The sequence below is a fragment of the Symphalangus syndactylus genome, chromosome 16 (genome assembly GCF_028878055.3).
Source record: "Symphalangus syndactylus isolate Jambi chromosome 16, NHGRI_mSymSyn1-v2.1_pri, whole genome shotgun sequence".
Classification (NCBI taxonomy): domain Eukaryota; kingdom Metazoa; phylum Chordata; class Mammalia; order Primates; family Hylobatidae; genus Symphalangus; species Symphalangus syndactylus.
Genome location: NC_072438.2, coordinates 38,811,289 through 38,829,709, shown reverse-complemented (window position 1 = coordinate 38,829,709; position 18,421 = coordinate 38,811,289). Strand labels below are relative to the sequence as shown.

Sequence of the window (18,421 nt, the reverse complement as noted above, 5' to 3'; positions counted from 1 at the left end):
AATTGACCTGTCTTTATGCTTACTGATTTTTTTCTTCATCTATGATGTATGTGTCTACTGAGTCCATCAAAAATATTCCTCATTTTTGTTAGTGTTTTTTTTATTTCTAGCATTTTCTTTTTATTCTTTATTAGACTCATCATGCATCTGCTTCAATTGTCCATCTGTTCTTGTGTGATAGCTACTGTTTACAATGAGCCTTTCAAATATTAATCGTCATCATAATTATTTTAAATTCCTTGTGTGATAATTCCAACATCTATGTTAGATCTAGGTTTGGTTATGATGATTTCTTTTTCTTTTCAGACTTTATTTGCATTTTTGCCTTTTGACATGCCTTGTAATTATTTCACTGGAAGCCAGACATGTTCTATCAGTTAATATGAGTGAAGTACTTAGGTCTTTACTGTGAGATTTTATGTTAATGTGGCTAGGAGTTGAGCTTTGTATAATGTTTGCTGTAGCTGTAGGTGACAGAGGCTTCACACTCCTTTTTCTTTTTTCTTCTTTTCTTGTTGAGATGGAGTCTTGTTCTGTTGCCCAGGCTGGAGGGCAGTGGTGCGATCTCAGCTCACTGCAACCTCCGCCTCCCAGGTTCAAGCGATTCTCCCGTCTCAGCCTCCTGAGTGGCTGGGATTACAGGCATGCATCACCATGCCCAGCTAATATTTGTATTTTTAGTAGAGACAGGGTTTCACCATGTTGGCCAGGCTGGTCTCAAACTCCTGACTTCAAGTGACCTGCCTGTCTCAGCCTCCCAATCTGCTGGGATTACAGGCACACTCCTTTACTCTTCCTGTTTGTGTCTACTCTATTGACTTTAGGTTTCCCTAAGTTCTCCTCCTCAGGTTTTCAACTTGAAAGTGTTACAGGTTATAGAGACAAAATATAAGTTGTGGCACTTTCAAATATAACCCAGTGATCTGGTATATTTGATATAACCCACTACTATGATGCAGAATTTTTTGCTCCTTAGCTCAGCTAAAATCTGGGTTCTTGTCTCTCGACCAGAAAAAATTAAGCACATGGACACATTGAAAGATAAGAAGGGTAAAATTTATTAAAAGAAAGCTCTCATCAAAAAGGAGAGGGTCCCACCAACAGGCTCCCACCTCACAGAACGAACACCAGGCCACCACACATGAGCTGAAATGGCCAGACTTCTCCTTACTGCATAAGGCATGAATTCCTAGTGCGCAGGCAGGCCCCCAGTCCATTGCAGGCATGTCCAGACAAGGTCCTAGGTAAGTTCCCTCATCTGCACAAAAGCATATGATGTAAACACTTGTGGGGTAGGTCAGAGATTCTCTAGGGACACTCCCTTACCTGCCTTCTGCATCTATCAACTATACTGAAGCCCTGTTGGTGTAGTGCTAAGGTATGGGAAACCAGGGACATTCTACAATCTGATTAAATCTTGGTCTCCACAAGGGAAGTGTTCGTGGGCTGTAACCTCCCCAGTGTTTCTCCAGTATTATAGCTTTATCCTCCTGTTCCCTATTCCCTTCTCTGGCTTAGGTATTCACAATCTACTTCCTTTAACCTATGACCTCTGTGGACCATGCTTAATTTTGTTGTTGTCGTTATTGTTATTTTCCACTCAAGTAAGACAGGAAGCCTGGAGGCAACTGGAATGGTAGGAATTCTCTTCCTCTACCTGAAATAAAACTGAGGCAAACTCCTTTCCCTCAGGGAGTAAAATGTGTTACTGAAAATCATTTGGGTGTATTTCACAATGGTTTATTTTCCCTTTTCCCCTGCTAGAGTCATGAGGGAATCTTTCTTGGATTTTTACCGTGAGAACCTGGTATGATTCCTGGAATTAAAACCCACACAAGTAGGACTATAGTTCCCAGCATCCTCCCACTTTCAGGCTAGTCCACACTCAGTTTACAGCAATTAGGCAAAATTTACCTAATTCAAGTGTTTCAATCACTTTAGCTTTCCAGGGACTTTTGTACCAGATTAGCAGATTAGGCTTTCTTTCAGCGGATAAGTCTGTCTCTCCAAATTTCGGGGTGGCAGTTTGCCTTGTGACCTCAGTTCTCTAACGGTAGAAGAAAAATCATTGATGATCTGTTTATCTAACACTTTTATTGCTTGTTTTGAAGATAAGAATAATGACTCTTAAGCTTTTTTACCTGTTGAAGCTTAAAATAGTAAAACAATTATACTTTGCATATAAAATCCTACTAAGCTTATTGTAGGTTATTCCATATTTATTGGAGAAAGCAAAAATACAAGACTACAATACTTCCTAAGTAAAAATATAACACATAAAAGTATAAATTCAATTTTAAAAACCTCATATTAATACAGAATATAAAGTGAGTATTTCTGTGAAAGGCATCACATTTTTAGTACTTGCTTTAAAAAACAGAACACTTTCTTAAATCATTGATACATTTATTTCAAAAGCATGTAAATATATATGTGTTCACCTAACATCAACCTATAGAATTCCCCAAACCTAGAGAATATTGAGTCTGATAATTTCTACACTAATTATTAGATTTATACTTAAGCTAAGGAAAGAGAATTCAATTTTAGCTTTTAGGACATTAGCTGATTTATTCAGGGGTCAAAATGGGAATGTTTCCCTGAAAAGCAGTGAATTCGACTCAATGCATTCCATACACCATATATTACTTTTTATAGCTAAGGAGTCCTTGATATTTTTAGGATTGCCAATAATTTTTATGTGTATATGTCCCTACTTTAGAAATTAGCAAAGAAATGTATGCTACTGGGCACTTCAGCCATTTCTATGTGTCTGTATGTGTATACTACATATTTTTTGCAACTGCTCTTTGAAGATTTAATAGGATTTCTCATAATGTTTCTGCAACATCAGTAAAATAGGTCAGAGAGTATGGTGAGCTCAAATGAAAATAACTAAGGAAGACTGCTCATAGACTTACTTCTCTTTTTTGGCTGTTTAAATGTATCTACCCTGCTGAATAGAGACTTTCAATAAGAGAATGAAAATACAGGCTATTGTGTAGGTGTTTAAATTGTGTGCACTGACCTAAACCAAAATTGTTAACATAATTCACAGTCATAAGTTCTGGCAGATGAGTGTGTGAATGAAAAATGTACACTATGTGGAATACAGGGTGACATATTTTTCTCAACTCACTGGTTAATGCAGCTGTGTCCTATCTGTCCTATATAAGTCCATTCAAAAATTTTGAAGGAGACATTCCCTTACAACAACCTGAAACATCTTTTGTAATACTATAACTTGATATCATACGAGGATATTAAAGTTTAGCTTAGACCTGTTATTACCTTAGAGAGAAAAGAAAGATGGAATGCATTATGGGTTAAGTTGATTACTAATGGCTTATGTACTTTAAATATTGTATAACTTGTAAAAATAAACAGCTAATAAAGAAAAAATACAGTTATAAAGAGAATATAAATGTTAGTTAAATAAAAGAGCAAAACAATGCAAATTTAAGACTAAAACAAAATTTTATGATTATGTCCATACAGACAATATATCTTGGAGAGTAGAAATTTATATAGGGAATCTGAGTGTAAAAGAAGTAGGATTTAAATGAATCAGTCAGTAAAATATACCTGACTTTATATTCAGGGACAGGAAAACATTCTAAATTACTGAAAGATTTCAAAAATCCATTTTCAGTGTCAGCTGGTCTCATTGCTCACCTGTAAGTTTGATTTACAGTGTGAAAGAAATGACAAATGTCCATGTTGCCATAAAAGGTCACAATTAAGAAATAAGTATTTTTTTAATACTGATTTTTTTTCCTTCTCTTGCAAATTGGAATTTAGAAAGGGAGGGCTTTTGGCAAACACCTGGGCCTGCTAACTCAAAGAATAAATTTAGGCCCTGAGGAGGAAGAAGGCTATAAAAAGAAAAAAAAAAATTTAAATGCCTCTTTACTCCTTACAACTATAGCCAGCAATTAAAAATAGAAAGGAATCTAGAAGATAATTAATATAAGTCATATCCTGAAGTCCTTTAATAATTTTGATTGAGATTTAGAAATTGTGATTTTAAATTTTTGAAACCACTTCTATGATGCCTGACATTTAGACAATTGTTTAAGAGAAAAAAAATAACTGACAGTAGAAGATTAGCTGAATTGTGCACCGGACATGGAAGAATGCAAATGAGAGTATGTGATTGTAAAGCAGTGCACATCAAAAACACTGTGGAGACAAATAACCAGACTGAGTGACTTTCAAACTAAGAATCTAGGTCAAAAATCAGGCAAAGTGTGTATCTGTAACAGCAGCATTTTGTTATTTAAGTTGTTCATGTTTTAATATTGAATTTTAATGCATTTACTTTTAACTATATGTGGCTCAAAATTTTATTTACATGTTATTTTTTCAAAACATACTTCAGGCTTGTTAATAGTACAAATAAGCAGTAGTTTCTAATCGCAACTTAATCTAACATTGTTCGCACTGGGTAATAATCAGAGCTCAATTGCTCATTTGAGTGTCTTTCCTTAAAATTTAAGGGTTTTTTTTGAGATTTCAAAATTATCCTAATAATACTACAGACTGAGAAGGGGAGGAAAGAGGAATGGATAAGAAGAGATTGGTTAAAGAATATAAAATGACAGCTAGATAGAAGGAATAACTTCTAGTGTTCTATACCACTATAGGATGACTATAGTTAACAATAATATATAGTTTCACATAGCTACAAGGAAGATATTGAATGTTCCCAACACAATGAAGTGACAAATATATTAGATGACGAATATGCTAATTATCCTGATGACTATACATTGTATGTATTGAAACATCACTATATACCCCAGATATATGTGCAACTATTATTTATCAATTTAAATAAATTAAATTAAATTTTAAAAATAAAATAAAATATCAAGAAAGTGTTAAAACATAGCCTAGTAAAATGCAGTCCCCTTGAAAGAATATCAACATAAAACATTGTTCATCTTCTCTTTCCTTGGTTAATACTAAATCCCTGTCAAAGGAACACTTGGTAAAGGGTTAGATTGGGGCTAAAGAAAATCAGTGACTTTAGGAAGACACAAACTGGGGTGGAGGGGAGAGAAGTTCATAAGAGAAGTTACTACTTGAAATACATATATAAACATCTATATATATATTTCCTTCCTTTTATATTTCTGTATATAAATATATACACATACCCAATATCTATGTGTATATATATATATATATACACACGCAATACTTACACAGTGAGCTTATATTTACATATTATTAATATGATGAAAGTAACTGCAGGTTTTTAACATTTAATTACTAAAGGTTAGTTTGAGTCACAAACGTTGAAAATGTTATTTTCACCAATCATCCCAGATTTTCCCAAAGCCAATAAAGATTTACATGGTCTCTTTCATTTCTTCTTTTAATCATGTCCTTCCCTCTTTACATGCAGGTGGCCTGCAAGACCTAAAGCTCTCTGTGCCCCATTATCCTGGTTTACTAGTGTTGCCCCACTCACCCAATGGACCCATTGCTCCTGGGTCTTAGAATCATCTTGCTTCAGTCTCTCTCTTACGACCAGTTTCTGTCTCAGTCCTCTTGTAGTTTATGAAAATATTTTAGACTTTACTGCCTTTTTCCACTACTCTTCCCTCCTTGAATTGTGATTTTTTTTTTCCACTCATTTGAACAGCACTAGCACTTACAGAGCTGATCAACAGATATTTGCTCTTCTAACCTCTGTTCTGAGAAACTTTCATCAGTGTGCTCCTCTTGAATTCCATGCTTAGCCTTCTATCCACCACTCACACATCCCTATGCACCAATTAAGGCTATAAATAGAAGTAATTCACATGCGTGTTCATAGCTATCACATTGTCTTGGATTTTTATTTAAAACATATGATCTTTCATAATTTGAAGACTTTGCAGCACCACTTAGATCTGCAGTGAGAAGCATAGTTGACAGCCCCACCGTTTTTAAGCTGAGGCCCTGTTCCTGCAACTTGCTCTCAGCCAGGACTGAGTTTGGCAGCTCCATTCTAGCAAGGGGAGGCAACTTTGGCTCAAGTATTCACTCATCTGTCTGCCTCAGTGAACCTTTCTTGGAAATATGCTGCAAGCTGAGACTCTTAATAAACAGTCCTCTTCTTTTCCTCTCTCCTTCTGAGGTGTCAGACATGCAACAGATCGAAAGCTCGCCCAGCTCCTTTCCCCTTTATGCTTTACAGGCATTTCAGCCAATCTATCTTCTCCATATCTAATCCATTTTAATGTTGCTCCTTGGAAGAGCCAAGCTGACATAAGAATATAAGCCTTATGGTCTTTTGTCTAAATATCATGTCCATTAATAGATTTTAGTGTAAACTGGTGAACAAATTTATGGCCACTGATTTTAGAAGCATTTGGAATAAAGTGCCAATTCTGTAGAGGATTAAGTGTGTGATTTTAGACTATCATTTCAAGTCTCGGTTTTCTACTTTAATAAAAATAATCATCTCATGTTGGGTTATTGTGTGGAGGAGGATTCTGACGTAGCAAATATCATTAGGTGATAACTTTAAAAGTCAGGGATAAATACTCAGAAGTCTTAAAGAAATTCATTTGAAAACCTGAAAGAATGAGCATTAAAATACAATTTTTCAGGAGGGTGAGATAGGAGAATTGCTTGAGCCTGGGAGGTGGAGATTGCAGTGAGCCGAGATCGCACCACTGCACTCCAGCCTGGGCAACAGAGCAAGACTTCGTCTCAAAAAAATAATAATAATAAAATAGAATTTTTATATTTCTCTTTGGTGGCAGGGAAATGTCAGTTTGAATAAAGAGGAATAAAGATTGACCTAGTTGATGGGATATCCTGGAATCACTGCTCTGGAGCTAAAACTTTCTAGAAAACTTTGGGTAGCTGAAGTCCTGACAAGCTCTCAGAGATTTCACTATGTCTCATTTTTTTAATAACAACGTCATAATCTCATGAAAAAGATAGCATTAGGACCTCTGAAGACCTTTGGAATCCGAAATTCTGAAATTTAAACTTCAACAATTTTTTTTGTTTGTTTGTACTTGAGGGATTATAGAAATGAACTTCTTATTTCTAAATAGCCCTTTTCCTAAGGCATGGTTATTTGAGGTAATTAGTGCTGTGTCCTTAGGTTGGTTAATTGTTAATGTAATTAAAACAAATGAAAATAAATATACAGAGATACAGAATCTTTACAACATTTAAATGTAGTGGAAACAGAATTAAAGAGGACTACAGGTGTTGGGGAGAAAATGTTATTCTACAAAACATTGCTGAGTGAAATAATTCATCAAGTTAAATTTTGTTCAATTATTAAAGCAGAACCAAGGCTATATACGACTTCAATATTTGATGCAAAAATGAGCCTAATTATTGTAAATTCTTAGTCATGTATGTTAAGAATAAGATATAATAAACATGCAACAGCCTTCTCATTTAAGCACAGTGACATGCATGACAGAAGAGAGGTTGTAAGGTCAAGGCTGTCATTTCATATAACGTGACTTTCCTGAAGATCAGGTGCTACTGCAGGTCAGTGATAAGAAAATAATAAACCATATTTATTCAGATAATGAGTTAATGCTTCAAGAACCAATTTGGTATTTTTTAAGTATCAGAGCTTATCCACACTTTGATAAGGAGTTTAAAACAAGATGCCATTTTATAGATTATTGGTGCAAGAAGATAATAGTTCACAAATGGAAATACCACTTTGTAGGCTGAAAGGAAAATGGCCAAACATAAATTATTTAACAGACATATTTCTAATTATAGTCTGAAGAATGATACACAAGCAGTGATGCTATATGAGCAAATGCATGTTATTTTAGTAGATTTAATAAATAAGAAATTATTTTGAATATTGAGGGAAGTCAGTCCTGATGGAATAAAGGGGAATAAGGAGCCAGTTTCTGAAAAATTGATGAATAACAAGACCATTCTACATATGCACACACAAGAAATTGAGAAGTTTAAGAAAATAAGCAGAAATAATGATTAAGTAAAAAAATAAATTAGTGTTTTTATTTAAAAAATTTGGAAATTCATAATAAAACAATAAGTGCATTTGCTAAGAGGGCTAACATGAGCACTGTACCCCAAAATAATGTCAATAACATAGAAAGACTTTTTTCCCATAACACAGGGGTTGGCAAACTTTTCTGTGGATGGCCAGAGAGCAAATAATTTAGGGTTACAGGCCACTTTTGGTCTCCACTCCACACTATTTTTTTTCTTTTATTTTATTTTATTTTTTTTTAAATAATTTTTCAGTTTAAAAATGTTTCCTAGCTGGGTGTACAGCATACAAAAATAGACCAAGGGTCTTACTTGTGCAAAAAATTGTAGTTTGCCTACTCCTAATTTGTATTCTTGAAATAAATATGTCTATACCCTACACAGGATGATGCAGCCGGTAAGATGTAAGACACGACAAAAGAAGTCTCCTGATAAGACAATGAGTCCAAATGAGTCCAAAAGAACAGAAAACCCAATCACCAGATTCTAGAATATTACTTTTTTTTTTTTTTTTTTTATGAGATGGAGTCTTGCTGTGTCACCCAGGCTGGAGTGCAGTGGCGCAATGGAGGCTCACTACAACCTCTGCCTCCCAGGCTCAAGCAATTCTCCCACCTCAGCCTCCTGAGTAGCTGGGATTACAGGAACCCACCACCATGCCCAGCTAATTTTTGTATTTTTGTAGAGACAGGGTTTTACCATGTTGGCCAGGCTGGTCTTGAACTCCTGACCTCAGGTGATCCGCCCACCTCGGCCTCCCAAAGTGCTGGGATTACAGGTGTGAGCCACCACGCCTGATCCATATGTTTTAAGGAGAAATGAAACACCTGTAAATGAGAAACTTACCTGATTGGACTATCATATGTAAATATAATCCACACTGTACATTCATTTCCACATACTAGCTGATACATTTGGTTTCAGGCTTTTGTTCTATCTTTTGCATTCTTCCCCATTTCTGTTCTATAGATGAAAATGGTTTATTTTTTGACAGAGATAACTATATTTCCTTCTATCCTGTTTACCATAACAGATTAAGAGAAAAATTGGTAGCTAGGATGTGATTTTTGTTATTTTCCATAGGGAATTATTTGGCATGGCTTAAATTGAATATAGCAAAAATGCCTACACTAGCTTGCAATTAAAAGACCTCTTTACTCTGAGATATTTTAGCCAACATAGAATTGTTTACATTACTTATATAGAAAAGAAGGCAAAGGTCTTAATTGCTTTTAGTGTTTTCACCACACAAACGAGAGGAAACATTTTTAAAGAGAATAGGATAAAGAACGTATTTCTGTGGCATTCTGAAATATCCTTATTTGGAAGGCTAATTATAATCAGCACTCACATTACAGTGTTTCATCTGAAAAATAATATATTTCACTTTTGACCTTATAGCCTTCTATGATGTCCTTATGCAAAATTCACATTTCAATGACAAAGGCAGCTGGAGGAGAAGTCTGTTGATGCATGTTGAGAGCTTCCTGTAGATGCACGTCATAATACTTTTTGATCACTCTGGGTAAGACATTTTATGCAGGATGCTACACTGAAGTAGATGTGATTGTAATACTCAAATGTTTGCAGTTTCCAAAGGAACTAGGAAAGGAAAAAAAACAAAGGAGGGGTATATGACATATAAAAAGTGGAAAAAAATAAATTTATACTTACAGAAAAAAAAGGGAAACAGAAAGAAGTGAAGGGTAAGATGGATTTCAGAATGCACAAAATAAGCACTAACAATTAATATAAAAGTGAAATAAAATGACAAACAAAGAAGAAACAAGGTGTGGAAGAAAGTAATTTAAAATTTTCCATTTACTTGAAGTCCTTGAACAAGCAATTTATTTTATAGTTTCTTTTTATGTGAGGTTAGCAACAACAGTTGAATTGAACCTATATATGCAACAAATACATTTGGGTATTTTTGTCATTTTAGCAACTTTGGTATTACACTGAAATTACCAACCTTAAAGAATAGAATAGGACCACTTAGAACTAGGTTGATTTATGTAGCCATTGAGCACTGTTAGTGTGGCAAGTGCAACTAAGGAAGTGAAATTTTTAATTTAATTAATTTTCTTTTCATCTAAGGTTAAAAACTGAAGCACTGTAAATACGTTTGCATTCCATAAACTTCGCTGCTTTGATAGGATTACATTTCACTTTAATCATTATTGTATAAGATAGCATTATTCTACTGTAGGCCTCAAGCTGAGTACAAGCATTGTTTCTATTATTACACATAAATATACTACCAATTTGGTAAATGCCAACAAATTAATTCAGCTCTATTTTTTAATGCGCAGATATAACACTGTAATGTGTTTTTTAAATATTTTTGGAAATATCATGATTACAGTGATACCTACATACATTGCAATTCATGATTAAATTGAAATATTGATTATTTTAGTTATAATTAAATTATTTTTCAGATATAAAAAGGTTATGAAGAAACTTTGCAATTCTAAACAAATGCATTCTACTGATGCAGAACAGGCTGAAGTTTGTACTAAAACTACCATAAAAATAAAGAAAAACTAAAAAATTGAAAGAAAGTATGCTGTACATTTCCTAATTGGTGGCATCTGCAATTTGCTACTGCAGAATAAAGTGAACAGCTGTCTGTTTGTTGGATGAAATAATATTAAAAGTAGTGAGATAACAATAGCAACAGACATTTCCAGCAAAAAAGTGATTTCTTGAGACATTTTCTCACAATAGTTAAAAACGATTTTACTCTTCCTAACTGTTAGAAACTTTTCCATATGGTTTGAAGAGAGTCAAATATATGTATACTTGTTTTGATGTCCTATAATATTAAATATTTATACATTATATATACACACACATACATTATTTCATCATTTGGTGGTAGATGGAATTTTGTTGGTTTGTGTTTTCATTTCAAATAAAGTTTAGATGGATAATTTATTAAAGTTCCGAAGTAATTCCACATTTATTTTTATAATAAGTTTGGTAAACATTATATATATATCAATCTACTAATGTACACATATGTAATTAATAAGCATTTACAGTATGAAGTTTAACTATTGAAAATATTTCAAAGGCTTATAAACTTGAATGCCATTATATTTGTGAAATGTCACTAATATTAAAAAGTTTTTCAGTTAAAACAATTAACTGCTGCCTAAACTTTCAGCAATAACACATAATGTTGCTATTTTCTGTTGCAGATATTGAAGGGAAATTGACTTTATTATAAACAGAGTTTTGTCTTTACTTTTAGGATTGCAAACACTGCCTTATAATAATTAATCCTCACTCACAGTGTTTTTGGAAATAAGCAGATTTGTGGCACCAGTAGCCTCCATGAAATTCCAAATCAATGCACATCTCTAGGACGTGAGTCAAGATTATATCCTGTGGATTCCAATTTGACTGTTCCTTCAGGAGTCTTGAACAGTGTGCACTGAATTCATCACACACCACAATTCATTTTGTATGAATTGCACCACAATTCATCTTGTATTCTGATCTGAGTCAGCTAGTCTTAGCTTTAAGACCAATGTTGCCAGTGAAAATCTGCTCATATAGATGCATCTGTTGTCTCTATTTATAATACAGTTACAATTCAGAGACTAGCATATCACTTTCACTGTCTTTACAAAAGATATCCATTCATACATAAGACATTAGTGAGTCCCAGCAATATAAAGCAATGAGGAGATTTTGGAGTGAAAAAAAAACCAGAAACTTAGGACCTGAGTTCTGGTCCTCACTCTGCCAATTCTGGTTTGATGTTGACAACGTATTTATTAGCTATTGTGAGGATTAAATGATGTGATCTATGAGTAGCAGTTATAGTAATTATGAAAGTCCATCTCTTTGTGTACTTTACAGTAGGCTTGCAGTCATCAGTGGGTAACTAAGAAAGCTTAGCAGGCTGTATAAGAAAAAATAACCCTTTTGGTTACATTTGAGTTAAATTTTAACAAACTCTTTTACAGGCAGGGACCTATTAGGCAAGTTGTCTCTGCTATTGGCTTACATAAAAATAAAAACCGTAACTGTAACAATATAATAATAACAACACTATAGTCTGTTTGTGCTCTCTTAAATAGGCCTAAATATAAAGCTTATATATATATGTGTGTATATATATATTATATATGTGTGTATATATATATATATATACACACTTTCTCAATATGAAGAATAATTTTATATACAATAGCTATAAAAATATTTAGGAATAAATTTATTCAAGGCTGTGAAATATTGTACACTGAAAACTATACAAAGTTAATGAAAGACATTGAATAAGACACAATTAAATGGAAAGACATCCCATGTTCATGGACTGGACGAATTAATATTGTTAAAATGTCCATTCTATCCAAAGCAATCTACAGATTTGATGACATGCCTATAAAAAATTTTAATGTCATTTCTCATAGATATAGAAAAAATTCATATGGACCCACAAAAAAGCCTGAAGTTTATGCAATCATGAGCAAAGGGAACAAAGATGGAGATATCACTACCTATTTTCAAACTATTCGACAAAATTATAGTAATTAAAATAGCATGGTACTGGCATAAATATAGATACATTAACCAATAGAGCCAAATAGAGACCCTTAAAAAGAACCCACACATCTATAGTCAATTGATCTTTGACAAAGCTACAAAGAATATACAATAGAAAAATAATATTCTCTTCAATGCTTGGGAAAACTATATATCCAGATGGAAAAGAATGAAATTGGACTCTTTTATTATGTACAAAAATCAACTAAAAATGGATTAAAGAAGGACTTAAAGACTTGAAATTGTAAAACTACTGGAAGAAAATATAGGGGAAAATCTACATGAGCAATGATGTTTTAGCTTTGACCCCAAAAGCATGTCAATAAAAGCAAAAATAGACAAATAGAATTACAATGAAATTAAAAGTTTCTACACAACAAAGGAAACAACTAAAAGAGTGAAAAGGCCAACCCACCAATTTGGAGAAAATATTTGCAAGCCATACATCTAATAAAGGATTAATATCCACAATATTATATAGTTAAGTCAAACTCTATAGAAGGAAAATAAATAATCTGTTTAAGAAATGGGCAAGGTATCTGGATAGACATTTGTCAAAAGAAGACATATTAATGACCAACAGATACATGAAAAACTACTTATTATCACTAGTCATTAGATGTAAAAGAAAACCACGATGAGGTAACACCTCACACCTGTTAGAATGGCATCAAAAAGGCAAAGGATAGCGAGTGCTGGCGAGGATGTGGAGAAAAGGGGGCCCTTATACAGTGTTGTTAAGAATGTTAATTACCACAACCATTATGAAAAACAGTATGAAGTTTCCTCACAAAACTAGAAATAGAAGTACCATATGTCCCAGCAGTTCCACCTTTGGGTATTTGCCCAAAAGATTAAAAATCATTATGTTGAAGAGATATCTGTACTCTCATGTTCATTGTGGTACTATTCACAATAGCCAAGTTATAGAATCAGCCTAGGTGTCTGCCCATCAAGGGAGAAATGGATAAAGAAAAGTGGTGTATATACACAATGGAATACTATTTACCTCTTAAACAGAAAAAAAAATCTATCATTAGTGAAAACATGAACGGAATTGCGGAAGTTTATGCTCAGTAAAATAAACCAAAGACAGACAAATACCACATGTTCTCATTTAAATTTGGCATCTAAAATGCTTGAACTCATGGAACCAAGGAGTACAAAGGTAGTTACCAGAGGCTAGGAGTGTGGGGGAAATGGGGGAGGTGATAGTCAAAGGGTAAAAACCTCAGTTAGGTAGAAGGAATAAGGATGATTTAAAAAACATTTTTTGAGGTCAATTACATAGTATGGTGGATATAGCTAATAATTGAGTACTATATGTTTAAATTAGGCTGAGAGTAAATTTCATATGTTCTTATAAAAAAGTTGTTAAATCGTTGAGATGATACTTTAATTAGCTTGAGTAACCATTTTATACTGTATTAAATATCATAATACTACTTTATACTCCATAAATGTATACATGTATAAATCATCAATTAAAAATGACATAACGTAAGTAAAGCAAAAAATAACAAATGAAACAATAAACATTTTAAAATTTCAATACTAATTAAAATACAGTTGTTCCACTCTACTGATTCCAGGACCTCTGCAGATACCAAAATCCAAGAATGCTCAGGAGTTCTTGTATAAAATAGTATAGCATTTGCATACACTATACACACATCCTCCAGTACCTTTAAATTATCTCTAGATTATTATAATACCTAATACAATGTAAATAGTCATTATACTGATTGAGAAGTGCAAGGCACAGGAGTCTTGCTCATTTCCTTCACTGAAAGCAGAAATAATAAATCATACTGAACCTCATTTTAAAATACAAAAATTATGTAACTGCATCTTGTTTTTAGCATTATATTAAAAATAATGTGGCCAGATGCCATGGTTCACGCCTGTAATCTCAGCACTTTGGGAGGCTGAGGTGGGCGGATCACGAGGTCAGGAGATGGATACCATCCTGGCTAACACGGAGAATCCCCGTCTCTACTAAAAATACAAAAAAAAAATTAGCCAGGCGTGGTGGCGGGCGCCTGTAGTCCCAGCTACTCTGGAGGCTGAGGCAGGAGAATGGCTTGAATCCGGGAGGTGGAGCTTGCAGTGAGCCCAGATCGTGCCACTGCACTCCAGCCTGGGCGACAGAGCGAGACTCCATCTCAAAAAATAAAAATAAAAATAAAGAAATAAAATAAAATAATAATAATAATGTAACAGTACAATTACGTAGCTAGCTTTCTAACAAAAGTGAGATTTTCTTAAATTATTTACTCATTTTGTTGAAGCTGTTCAATGTCATGCTGAATGAATTATTATAATGGATTAGAGAAGCAGGGTATTGCTTAGTATTGCAGGTGATTTTAGTACAATATAAACAAAAAACACATCTAATAACCCAAATAAATAGACTGCCTATTAGTCTGTGAATAAGATACCAACAACTTTCATTTGCATCATAAACTCAAATTATTTTTTAAATGTATAACAATATTGAAAATAAGTATAACCTTAAACAGTAATATTTCACTTAAAAGAATCATCACAAATTTCTATGAACTGAATATTATGTATTTTCTGAATATATCTTATCCCAGAAAATTCAGTAAGAATTTATATAACAAGACAGAATTTCCGTGGTATCTATTTCTGACTTATTTAGTTTTTCTCATTTTTATTTTCTTGCATCCCTCATAACATATATTTCCTTAAAATTCCATAAATCTTCAAGTCTTAAATGTAGAATTCCTCTTCATGTTATTCTGTTAATTTCACATTTTAAAAAATTACGACTTACCTTATATAAATTTTATTTTTTGTTGCATATCCTGCTCCCTATGTCTCTTTAATTTGAAATTCTTCAGTAACAATAATAGACTTCATGAAAAAAAAAATCCCCATTCTAAGTTTTGTTTAACATCAATGTTGGGGTATCAGTTTAATTACTTTATAAAAATGTGAAATAAAAGTGTGCATACAGTAGAAAAGCTTCAGGTCCCAAGGCAGAAAGCACTAAGATTCTCTGCCTCCATTAATCCACAATGAAAAACAATGCCAGAAAGCTAGAAATAAATGTTCAGCAGAGATTAAGCCCAGTTTTTCTAATAAACTGGAATAGCTATTTGTTTGCCATGAAGCAAGTAAAGACTAGGAGATGTCACTGTTTTCTTGGCAGCATAAGCATTTCTCTTAGTATGAGAAATCTTGTGGCACTTGTGGGTAAGTAAAAGGAGATCCTGGACCTTTTATTATTCCCTAGCCCTTGGATTTTGCTTTTCTTCTCTTTTAGATTTTTAGCACAGTCAACATCTGTGCCCCTGCCATCCTTCAACAAGCTTATCCTTTGTGCTGTTTTTAGGGTAAGCTTCAAGGGAAAAATTAAATGTGTCTTTCTTTTACTCATTAATTTTTATTGCATGAAATTTAAATTTATAATAACAATTTGAAATACCTTAGCTAGACAATGTAAAAGGACAAAAATACCTACATATAGATAGAGAGATGATAGATAGAGGTATAGATAAATTATATTTATATCTTTATTTGTATTCCACAATTTAAAGAAGTGATAGACGTATAAAGGATAATTACATCGAATTTTACCTGTATTGCATAGCTCTTTCCTCCCTTTGACTAGACGGGTCCTCAGATATGGAAATAGGATAAAGTATTTTTGTAGGTCATTAGTTTTGCAATGTAGAATATTATTATCGACAAATAATACTAATAAATGTAAAATCTGTGTGTTCCATGACACATAACCAACAAACAGAATTTGAACTTGTTCTTGTAATGCAAACTTCAAATTTTCTGACTTTGTTCAATTAAATTTGCAAACCTAATGTTGCATTAACTTTTACTTAAGCTAATTCTTACCTCTTTTTCCCATTTGTATTTAAAAAAGCTTTTCTTGTTGAAATTCTATCCCTATTAAACAAATCTTTTCCACTAAAACTACTTTCTTGAATTGGATTATTTGCCATACAGTACTTTATTTTCTCTTCCTAAATATTTGATAAACATTATCTGGAGCCAATTAACACATTGATCATTTCAATGTTTGTTAAAACCCTCTTAATGACTTTTAAAGAAGAAACATGGCTGTATTTACAAACATTATGTAGTGCATTAATCTAGGACGTCATGCAGAGAGAAAAAGGCATTGAAAGCATAATGTATTGGTTGTATAAAACAGGGTTTGTTAGCAGTTTGGTGAAATATTCTCAAAATGCTGTTATAAATACAATAACAATTTTCTGGTAGAGAAGTCAAGACAGCTTAGGGAATTGATAAGGAGTTATGGGTGAAATTCTCAAAGGGCACTAAACAGGCCCCAAGAAAGGGCTTAAATGCACTGGACCGAGGTAAGCAGCTGCAATTGATTTAGCAAGTAATAATGCAGAACACAGGGAAGAAAAGAGCAGAGGAACATGAAGCGATTCTGTCTTGGCTGCGGTGTTTTTCTGAAGGCCAAGGACATAATTCTGCCTAACTTTTGGGATAGTTTTTCTTCTTAAAAACTATCATTTTACTTTTTGGATACAGTGTGTGTCAGTTTTAATACAGCCATTTGATTGCTGATCTCTCAGAAGCGCATAAGAGACTGTCTTGTTTAAATGGACACTCCAACCTCGCCTCTTCTTTTCTCTGCCACAAATTAAGAAATGAATTTCATCTGCTTCACATTCTCAAGGATGAAGGTACTCAAGTCAACCATTTTGTCCAGAAGCTTCTGAATGGATTTTGATGGCGACAGGACCAGAAAGAAGCCACAATATATGGCATAGCTCACGCTCTTACCTTTGCTCTTGGAGACAGTTATAACTGGTGGTATCTGACAACACGCAGCACTACTTTCAAGCCCCATATGCTAAGGATGATTTTATGCAGTCATTTAAGCAGAACCTCCCTTGGCTGCCTGGAACTCAGCAGGGATTGTTTCAGGGAGGGGAGAGTCACAGTTCTTTGAGTTCAGACAGCTATGGTGACCTCTTCAAATACCTCACAAAGATTAGGCTGTCACACCTTGTCAGGTGGTCTAAGCTTTTAGGGTTTTATCCTTTTCAAAGATTTAAAGTGTTCTCATTGCTGTAGCACTTCTCCCCTCACAACTTCTAGCTTTAATTCCCACTCCTCTCATCTTATGGCCTTTTTCTCATCCAAACAGAATTTGTCACTGTTTGTAGGTCACTTCCACAGCATATTACTGCAGCACCCCTGTTCATATTGTCTCCTCAGACTGGAACAGTTCCATTGCATTCCAAATCCACCCTCCATATCAGCCCACTGAAATCTTATTCAAAATTTAATCCATAAGCCACCTTAAAAAAAAAAACTATGAAGAGCCTACAACTAATTCTAATTGTTTTAGATATATCATATATATTAGATTTCTTTTTTTCACATATATATCAGTTAAAAGAGGAAATATATCACTATGGTTAACTTGGGGTCTTAACCAACTTAATTCAACCATAGGCATTCAAATCAAGGATGCTAAAATTAGTAGCTATATGATTTTGAAAAGTTATCTAACATCTGTACTTCAATTTCCTCATGTGTAAATCAGGATAACAATATCTCATACAGACAGTACATAAGATAATTAAATTGATAATACACATACATACCTAGAAGCATGTTTGGTGCAATCTAAGTGCTCTACAATGTTAGAAATCACTGTCACTGTTATTGGAATGTACTGTCTTGGATGTACTGTTTACTTACAGGTAATGTACCTGGCAATTATACAAGGCTCTTAGAAGGAAGCATTCTATTGTTTTAATCTTTATGTCTTTACTACAATACTCAATGTTTCTTTGTACACACTGGCCCTTCAGCAAATACTTGTTAAACT

The 18,421-nt window shown here is 33.7% G+C and overlaps 1 long non-coding RNA gene across 2 annotated transcripts; it reads right to left on the bottom strand.

The window, feature by feature from the left end:
- Positions 1-1,034: 1,034 nt before the first annotated feature.
- On the bottom strand, positions 1,035-17,489 carry LOC129464760 (uncharacterized). Of its 2 annotated transcripts, XR_008651717.1 has the most exons (5): positions 17,365-17,473; positions 9,393-9,600; positions 8,845-8,961; positions 1,915-2,047; positions 1,035-1,258 (listed from the first exon to the last, which is right to left on the bottom strand). It is a non-coding gene; the product is annotated as an uncharacterized lncRNA (long non-coding RNA). The 2 variants fall into 2 exon arrangements; XR_010116111.1 differs by lacking the exon at positions 9,393-9,600 and having other exon boundaries at positions 17,365-17,489.
- Between the last annotated feature and the right edge of the window lie 932 nt (positions 17,490-18,421).